General features: G+C 33.5%; 1 pseudogene; it reads left to right on the forward strand.

The window, feature by feature from the left end:
• Positions 1-10266: 10266 nt before the first annotated feature.
• Positions 10267-10384, forward strand: LOC118606999 (annotated as a pseudogene).
• The last annotated feature ends 302 nt before the right edge of the window (positions 10385-10686 follow it).

The following is a 10686-nucleotide window of genomic DNA, read 5'->3' on the forward strand; positions in this document are numbered from 1 at the left end:
TGTTCCAGTTAGCAGAAGTATGATACAAAGCATGTTCAATGGGGACTCAAGTTTATCAGTTTTGAGTTTCTCAAGAATTACTCAAATCCCACTGTACTCGTCTACTCGGGCTGCCATAGCAAAATACCACCAATTGGTTGGCTTAAACCACAGAAATTAATTTCTTATGTTTCTGGAGCCTTAAGTCCAATATTAAGGTGCCATCAGGATAGTTCTTCCTGGCTTGCAGATCAGCCTTCTTGCTGTGTCCTCACGTGGCCTTTCCAATATGCCTACCTGGAGAGACATTCCTCTGGTGCCTCTTCCTTTTCTTATGAGGATCCCAATCCTATTGGATTAGGATGACCTCATTTCACCTGAATTACCTTATGACCTCATTTCACCTTAATTACCTCCCTATAGGTGTTATCAGAGAGTAGGGTTCCCCTCTCGATATGTTGTCCAGGTTCTTAATGTCTCAAACAAAGAATTAGATAAGACACTGAAGTACAGCAGAAAGAATAGTTTTATTGGAAGGGAAAGTAAAGTAACAGTACACTTCTAGATGTGGAAGCAGGTCTGAACAAGAGAAAGGTGGCTCAAAGGCCTGGTAACAAAGCCTTTGAGGGTTTTATCCCTATTTGCTGTGAGTGGATACTTTTCTTAGAGGAGTGGGCTTTCTTGATTGACAGCCAAGATGGGACTCAGTGACTCATCGATTGCTTTCTGTGCATGTTTGTTCCCAGAATTCAGTCTGTTATAATAATATTAATGAACTTCCGAGCATATTCATTTTCTTATAATGCTGATACAATGATGCTCAGGTGAGTTGAAGGTGTTGTGGTCTTTGTTGCGCAGGTGCAAGTGGCTGGCTGAAACTAGTACCCAATTTTCTGGTTACTTGTTTCCTTGTATGAGAAACTTTTAGCCCAAAAATGCCTTTTGGCTTGCTTAATTTTGGGCAGACTGGGGTGGACGCTTTCTAGAATAGAATGACCTCAGTGTTTTGCAGGCAGACTCGAAATCCCCTATCTAACTTTTCTGCCCAGCCTTTTTTAAAGAGCTATGAAACCCTTCTGATTAGTATGGATGTTGAGGAATGGGAGGTCTCTTCTTCTGTATCTTCTCCCTGCTGAGGAGGGTCATAGTCTCTGCCCATTGGGGTTTCATGGAGCTCTTTCCCTCTCTGACTCAGTCGGAACCGCGTCTTAGGTATCCCGCTGAAATGCCGCCTCTGTCCCTAGACAAGGAAAAAAGAAGATACAAACTTATTATTTAAATCATATATCTAGTTATGTGTCTATTTTTGATTTGCCTATTAAGTGAGTAAAGGAAAACAGACTTGGTTAATATATTTCTTAAAAAAAAAACAAAAAACAAAAACAAAAAAAAGCCCTTAGGTTAAAGGTTTCTTCCCCTCTCCAACTATAATGGTCTTGTGAGGCCTAAAGCCATTTCTGCCTATAGTGGCCCAAGAAGAAGCTGAGCTTCAGTGATCCTTATTAATAGGCAGAGGGTCTGAGTCACCAGTTTCAGGGGAATTACCTGAGTTTGAGGGAGAGGGCCTTTTCCCAAAGAAAGGAGGAAAGAAAAAGACTTAACTGTGTATACTTAAAAAAGACAATTAAAAGTTCTGTAAGTACATTTCGTAAATGATGGCCCATATCATTTCCAATGATGGCCTGTATCAAAGACATTGTCTTCAATACCATCACATTGGGGTTAGAGCGTCAATATATGGATTTTGGCAGAATGCATTTCAGTCCATAACACCCACTTTCTTTGAGAAAAGAAAATTACCTCAAAAGTAATCTTTTCCTTACCCAGTAGGCCTGATGGCTGCCATTTCTATTATTTTGCACTTTCAAAAATTATAGTCATATATTGGTAGATTCATGAATGTTTAGCAATAAGAATAGAATTAGGAAATAGACCCACACATGTATGAACAACCGATTTTCAATAAAGTTGCAAAGAGAACGCAGTTGCTCAAACAATTGGAAATCCATATGAAAAAAAGTAACTTTGACTCATAACCCACACCAAATATGGAAACAACTTAAAATGGATCATGCATCTAAATGTAAAACTTAAAACTACAAAACTTCTACAAGAAATCATAGGAAAAAATTTTGTGACCAAGAGTTAGGCAAAGATTTCTTGGATATCCAAACAAAAGCAGAATCCATATAAAATAAATTGATAAATTGGACTCAATGAAGTTTAAAACTTCTACTTTTCACAATACAATTTTAAGAGAGTAGAAAGGAAAGCCGCACATAAAGAGAAAAATTTTGCAAATAACATTTTATAAAGGACTTTTATCTGGAATATATAAAGAACTCTCCAAACTCAATAAACGATCCTATAAAAACATGGGCAAAAGGTCTAAACAGATACTTCACCTAAAAAGATATGTGGATAACAATTAAGCACATGAAAATATTTTCAACATCATTATCAGGGAAGTGCAAATTGAAACCACAGTATGATACCATTATACACCAATTACAATAATGAAAATTTAAAAGCACTGGTGAGGATATGGTGCAACAGAAACTCTCAACATCATTTGTGGGAAATATAAAATGGTAGAATCACTTTAGAGAGTTTAGTAGTTTCTTATATTATACATCCACCTAGGTTTTCCCCTCCTAGATCAATAAAGAAATGAATACACATTTCCATGTAAAGATTTGTGCATAAATGGTCGGAGAAACTTTATAATAGCCAAAATATAAAAACAACTAAAATTTTCATTCAGCAAAGGAATAAACTGGTATACACACAGCCACACACACATACACATGATGGAACGCCACACAATAAATAATGATACACACTACAAAATGGATTAATTTTAAAATATTTATGCAAAGAATCCAGACAAAAGAACTACATACTGTATATTATTCCACTTATGTAAAATTCTAGGAAATGCAAACATGTTTAGTGACAAAAAATAGGTCAATGGTTGCCTAATGACATAGGAGAGGAAGGATGGAATGATGGGAGGGATAAATTACAAAAGGTCATGTGGAAATTTTTTTGGAGGGGGGTGATTGATATGTTCTTAATCTTGATTTTGATCCTGGTATCGCATTGTAGTCACATATCAAAAACATACACTTTAATTATCTGTGGTGTATTGTATGTTAATTATATCTTAATGCTATTAAATAAATATACTTACCATTGAACTAGCAATTCTACTTCTGGGAAACTATACTATAGTTATATTGGTACAAATTAATGATGCAAATACAAGGATACTTGTTACATAGGTGTTCGTAATAACAAAAGATTGGAGGCAACCTGTCCATTGACACATAACTGATAAAATTAATGGTTCCTTTAAGAAGAATAATAAGCTATTTACTGGTATGAGAGGCTTTTCTTAATCTATTCTTTAATGAATAAATCACATGGCATTACACTATAGTTTGCTATCATTTGTGTAAGGTTGGAGGAAGGATAAGTACATACATACATCACATTTACTTGATATTGTGGCATTTTTACTTCCTGGAGGGGAAGTCAGAAGCTGGGAACATAAGTAGTAAAGTCTTTCTACCATGTGCTCTTTTGGATCTTTTAAATTTTATGCTTTGTTCTAGTATAAATTTTTTAAACAAATTTAAAATATATTTCCATGGTTTTTGTTTCAGTTATGAATAGTATATATTCTCTCATTTTGCCTATGTTAGCTGTTAGTGCCAGTGTAGATATAAACTATGAATTTTTATTTTGGGTATATTTGTTATGAAATCGCTTATCCAAGGTTTTTTTGATTGTTTGTTTTTTTGATGAAGAAGAGTTTTCTAGGTATACCATCATATATGATCAGAAAGAGAATCACATCTATTTTTAGTATTTATACCAATTATTTTATTTTAGTGTGTTATTACATTTGCTAGGACTTATAAGTCAAGGATAAGTAGTAACAGCAATAGTGAGTATCCCTAGTTTGTTTCTAATCTTAATGGGAATGGCTTTAACATTTCACCATTTGAAATGATATTTGGTGTTTGTTATAGAGAATTTTTTAATAAAATTGAGGTAGTTTTCTTCTATTTTTCTAGCAGTTTTTTTATGAGTAGAAATGGTTGCTGAAATTTATCTTTTGCCTTTTCGATGTCTATTGCTTTGATCATATTGTTTTCCCCCTTTAAAGCATTTTTCCCACATATATTCTAATTTTATTGTAGTTAGAAAGTTATGCATGTAGACCCTAGCATCCAACCTGCCTGTCTGCAGACCCCAGCAATAGACCTGCTTCTCTGTGGACCCCACCAGCTGGTCCATTGCTGCCCACAGATCATACCAGCATTCTACCTGTGGACCCTGCCCACTTGGGATCTTTGGCCAGGGTGACTGGTGAATGACTCTCTGCTGAAGCCAGTCTATAAAGTCTAATAGAGGTGACTGCCTCTTCAAATGTGCAGCTAACAAAGCAAGGCTACTAGGATTGCAGTGTCAGGAAAACATGATACCACCAAAGGAACAAAATAGAACTCCAGTGACCTATCCTAAGGAAATGATCTGTGAACTGCCTGACAAAGATTTCAGAATAATCATCTTAAAGAAGTTCAGTTGAACTAAAAAAGAACAGAGATATTAAACCAAATCAAACCAGGAAAACAGTACATGAACAAAATGAGAAATTTAACATTCTGTCATGATAAAAACTCTAAACAAATTGGGAACAGATGCATGTCCTTCAACATAATAAAGGCCACATATGACAGTCCCACAGCTAACATCATATTGAGTATGACGAGATGGTGAAAAGGTTGAAAGCTTTTCCTCTAATGTCAGAAATAAGATAGAGATTTCCTCTTTCACCACTTCTATTCAGCATAGTACTAGAAATCTTAGAACAATTTGGCATGAAAAGGAAATAAAAAGGCATGAAAATTGAAAAACAAGTAAATTTTTTTTGTTTGCAGATTACATGATCTTATATCGAGAAAATTCTAAAGATACCACACACACACATACACAACTATTTGAACTAATATATTCAATAAAGTTTCAGGATAAAAAAAAATCAAATAATAAAAATCAACTATGTTTCTATACACTTACAATGAACTACCCAGAAAAGGAAGTTAAGAAAAACAATCCTGTTTATAATAGCACCAGAATAAAATACTTAAAATAAATGTAATCAACAAAACCTTACACACTGAAAACTAAAATGCTGATGGAAGAAATTAAAGCAGACACAAATAGTTGGAAAGACATTCTGTATTCACAGATTAGAAAAATTAATATAGTCGAAATGTCCATACTACTTAAAGTGATCTACAGATTCAATGCATTCCCTATCAAAATCCCCCTGGCATTGTTTTTTTTTTCTTTTTTAATTATTTTTTATTAAGTTTATTGGGATAGCATTGGTTAATACAATTATATAATTTTCAGATGTATATTATCATTTAACATCTGTATATTCTATTATGTGTTTACCACCCAAAGTCCAGTTTCCTTCAGTTACCATACATTTGATCCCCTTTACCCACTTCATCCTCCCCTTATCCCTCTATATTTGATCCCCTTTACTCCGTCTACTTCCCCCCTCCTCCCCCACCCCACTAATAACCACTACTCTATAGTCCTCTGGTAACCACTAGTCTATAGTCCATGTCCATGAGTCTCTGTTTGTCTTGCTCATTTTTTGCTTTTAGGTTTATATCACATATAAGTGATATCATGTGATTTGCAGCTTTTTCTGTCTGGAGTATTTTGCTTAATGTGATTATCTCGAGGTCCATCCATGTTGTCACAAATGGCAGCATTTCAGCAATAGAAAAACACAATCCTATAATACATAAGGAACCATAAAAAATATGAATAACTAGAACAATTTTGAGCATCATATTTCCTAATTTCAATATATATATGAAGATAAGTAATCCCAGTGGCATAAAAAAAGACATATATACCAATGGAAAAGAATGAATAGTCCAGAAATAAACCCACACGTATAAGGTCAACTTATTTTCCACAGAGTGCCATGAATACACATTGGGGAAGAGCTGGTCTCTTCAATAAGTGGTGCTGTGAAAACTGGAATCTACATGCAAAACAATGAAATTGGACCCATATATTACACCATACGCAAAAATCAACACAAAATGCATAAAACTCCTAGAAGAAAATGTAGAGAAAAAGCTTTTTAACATTGGTATTGGCAGTAATTTCTTGGATATGATGCCAAAAGTTTAGTCAACAAAGACAAAAATAAATAAGAGATATTACATCAAACTAAAAAGCTTTGGCATAGCAAAGGGAACTATCACAAAGTGAAAAAGCAACTCAATGGAACAACATATTTATAAACCATATATCTGATAAAGGGTTAATGCTTAAAAATATATAAGGAATCCATACAACTAAATAGTAAATAACAAACAAATGAATAATCCAATTAGAAAATGGGTAAAGGACCTGAATAAACATTTCTCCAAAGAAGACATACAAATAGCCAACAAGTATATGAAAAAGTGTTCAACGTGACTACTCATTTGGGAAACACAAATCAAACCACATTGATATATTATCTCACATCTATTTACATGGCTATGATTAAAAAAAAAGGTAAGTATTGGTGATTATGTGGAGAAAAGGGAACCCTTGTACACTGTGGGAATGTAAGATGATGTACTCACTGTAGAAAAAAGTAAGAAATTTTCAAAAAGTTGAAAATAAAACTATAATCCAGTAATCCCACTTCTGGGTATATATCCACAGGAATTAAAATCAAAATCTTTAAGAGGTACCACCATCCCTAATGTTCACTGCAGCCTTGTTCACAATATCCAAAACATGGCAGCAACCTAAGTGTCCATCGATAGGAGATTGAGTAAAGAAAATAGTGGAATATATTGCTCAGCCTTAGAAAGAAGGAAATCCTGCCATTCGTGACAATGTGAATGAATATGGAGGATGTTTTGCTAAGTGAAATAAGCCAGACACAGAAGGATAAATACCACATGATAGTACTTATATTTGGAATCTAAATTCATAGAATCATAGAGTAGAATGGTGGTTACGAGGGGCCGGAGGAAGGGGAAAATGGAGAGATATTAGTCAAGGGTACAAAGTTTCAGTTATAAAAGATGAATAAGTCCTAGAGATCTTTAAAATTTGCTAAGAGAATAAATCTTGTATACTTATCAAAAATAAATAAATAGGGCAGGAAGAAACTTTTGGAGTTGATGGGTATGCTAATAAATAGATTTTGGTGATGGTTTTATGATGAATACTTATCTCCAAAGTCATCAAGTTGTATATATTATGTACAGATTTTTGTATGTCAATCATAACTCAAGCGATTTTTTTAAGGGAAATTTATCGTCTAGTACTAACAAGGTGATTATAATGCTACATCTCCCGCTTGAATGAGTTGGTAAAAGAGACATTAAAGGGAATCCTGCCTTTTTTTAAAGCATGTAATTTACAACCTTTAGTACTCAAACTATTATTAGTAATTCACCTCCCAACAGATTGCAACTCAACTGTTTCTGTCTCACCTGAGAACTGCATTAAGTTTTCCAGTGATTCTGGCTCTGCACTTCCAATCCTCTATCCCCTGGATGGCAGTGTTGTCTTCCAAATTTTACAGTAGAGTGGAAACTTGGAATGTGAAAGAAAACAATCTAAATGAATGAATTATGATAGCATTTTCTGAATTAGAAGGAAAATAGATCTATCAGGTTTTAAATTTCTTTAATGTCTAAGATTAACTCCTTAGGTTTCAGTTTTTGACTTGAAGTGAATTACTAAATAATAAACAACTCACTAATTGAATTACTAACAGATTTAAGTAACTATATTAGTTACTGTATAGGAGAAGGTCATTGGCAAGTTACTAGGCTAATATGTTTACTAAATCAATCCTCTAACATTATTTTAAGTTCCATTTGAATTTTTATGGAGTGTTTAATTTAGCTTTATTACTTTATATCTCTAAGACATCTAAAGAAAAATTTTCCTGGAATTTTAGATTTTAAAATTTGGAAATAGCTAGCGAGTGTAATATAGCCAAATTTTACAGAATCAGCAGGGATGGACCCAACCCTCAGCAATTTAGCATTTTGGCTAAGAAGTCTGGCCCTGGAATCAGACTAGCTGATACCAAATTCTGATTCTATCCCTTAATAGCTATATGCCCCTGGACAAATTATGTAAGCTCTATGCAACAAGGTTGGTTTATTTATGAAAATGGGAATGATAACCAATCTCATAGGATTGTTGTGATAATTAAATGAAAATACAGTGCAGGGTTCTTGATAAATATTTACATATAAATAATTTAAACTTCTGTTATTTTCAACTATCTCATTTGATCTTGAGAACTACTTTGTGAAATAGGCATGGTACATATGAGGGATTTAAGTCTTGCAAATGAATAACAAATATGCCTGAGTTCTAGAGGTATAAAGGGCAACCCAAACTTCTTGACACAAAATCACTGTTGGCAGTTTTATAACAACTCTATTATAAGAATGTATAAATTATGTTAATAATTTATGATCACCATGTCATCCTATCTCATTCATCCACTTTTTTAGTGAATGTTCAGTAATTAATACACTTATACATATAAAATAATAAATCCCTTCATATGTATGATTTATTTCTTTTATATGCCAATTAGTCCAAGATAGGCTCAAGATAATGTAACAAAGTCTATAATAATTTAAAGCCAAGTTCAGAAAACATTATTAAAGCCCAATTCAGATTAATTTTTGATATAGTGATTGGTTTTGATTTATTTTAATCAACCTTTAAGGGAATTCTCTATCTAATGGCCCAGGACAATTGTAAGCCTCTACAAATGATATTAAAGATCAACTTTTTAATAAAGAGGGAGAATGGATCATCTCAAAGCCTTGAAGGAATGACAAATCTGGGGTTAATTTCTGCTGTAAACAAGTAGAAAACTGGATAAAGTATATGGAAATTTACATGTAATTCATATATAATTTTCGTACTTCGGCCAACAGGCAGCGCAGGCTATAATCCCTGAAAGAAAATAAGTAAATGAACATAAATTTATTTAAAATGTTTTTCTATGTTCTCAGGATCAGTATTAATTATACTACTTCTAAACAAGATATGTTATTATTTTGAGTTTTAAAATTATTCTATTACTGTATTATTTTAAGCACTAAAATCACCCCTAAATACCATGGTTTCATTTAATTTGTTTCCTAACCCCTATATTTCCTGTGATTTGGTACTTCGATCTGGAAGCTAAATAGGATGCTGATTTTTTTTTTTTTAAATAAAACACTTAATTGGTAATATTGCATACCTCCATGAGAAGGCATGAATATTTGACTCCTGGGACATTAGTACTTATTATGATCATTGTCTAGGTCCATTAATTTCTTAATGGTTCCAAACTGGTGATATTTTTATTTCATCAGTTTTTCTTCATTTAGGAATTGTCCTAAAGAAGAAATTTTTCTTTTCAACTATTTTGTTATGTTAGGCACAGTTATATAGGAGAGACGGAATAAATACTTGATAGTGTTTATCATTTTAAAAAGTGAATTAGTTTCCTAACATGCTTGAAAAAATGACTAAGGAGTTTTTATTGTTTATTTGTTTTAATGCTTTTTTAAAAAAATAAGTACCAACTTTGGCAAAAAAACAAAAACAAAAAACAAAACTCAAAAAAAACCCCAAAACAAAAAAAACTATCTCATTGGGATCTTAATCCTACTCAGTGACCATTCGGTCAGAGAATAAGTAAAGGTAGATCATACGATTTCTTGTAGCTAACAGAAGTTACATATAAATGACTCAGCTCTTTCCTTTCTTTCCCTAGGTTCATTTCAAAGAATTTAAAATGTTGCTACTCCTTAATGATTTTCTTTTTTCTAGGAGAAAAACAAAGTGACAGGAGCAAGAATCTTAAGGAAAAAATGGGGTAGGCAGAGGGATATGGATAATTTTGAGGTGGGGATTCATAAACCCATTAGGTTGTTGGGAGGCTGTAGTTAGGCTGCTGTTCGACTGGGCACATTTATTTCCCAGAGTGAACCAGTATAAAAAGAGAGGGAGAACCAACTGTGTTTAGGGTACATCAAAGGTAAAACACCAGGAAACCAAATTCTTTTACTAAGTTCAAGAAGTGATTGCTGAGCTAAAAACTGGACATGAAGGAAAACATGTTAGAGGCTGCATAGGCCTGGGATGAAGAGAAATCAAGATCAGTGGTAAAAATCAAAGGGTCCAGGATAATTCCTTTAAAAAAGTTGGAGAATCTTTGTCTATGGCCACGCCACCTGAACAAGCCGGATCCCATCTGATCTCGGAAGCTAAGCAGGGTCGGGCTTGGTTAGTACTTGGATGAGAAACCACCTAGGAACACCAGGTGCTGCAGGCGTAAAAAATAAAAAATAAGGGATTGTAAACTGACAAGGTCCTTGCAATCTGTGAGGTCAACCAAGGGTTGCCTCGCCTAAAATAAATAAGTTAAATTAAACAAATAAATAAATACATTTGGAGAATCTAAGGGTCATTTTCATTGAGCCATTTACATAAGACTTGAACAGAAAAAATGAAGAAGGAAGAAATTAAAAAAAAATACTGAAATGCTCAGTCTTTAATTTATTCTTGGATGACCTCATTTGTTTTAGATTTTTGGGATGTGGTTGATTATGTATGTTTGATTATATGCTGATTTAA

The sequence above is a fragment of the Rousettus aegyptiacus genome, unplaced genomic scaffold (assembly GCF_014176215.1).
Source record: "Rousettus aegyptiacus isolate mRouAeg1 unplaced genomic scaffold, mRouAeg1.p scaffold_m13_p_8, whole genome shotgun sequence".
Taxonomy (NCBI): domain Eukaryota; kingdom Metazoa; phylum Chordata; class Mammalia; order Chiroptera; family Pteropodidae; genus Rousettus; species Rousettus aegyptiacus.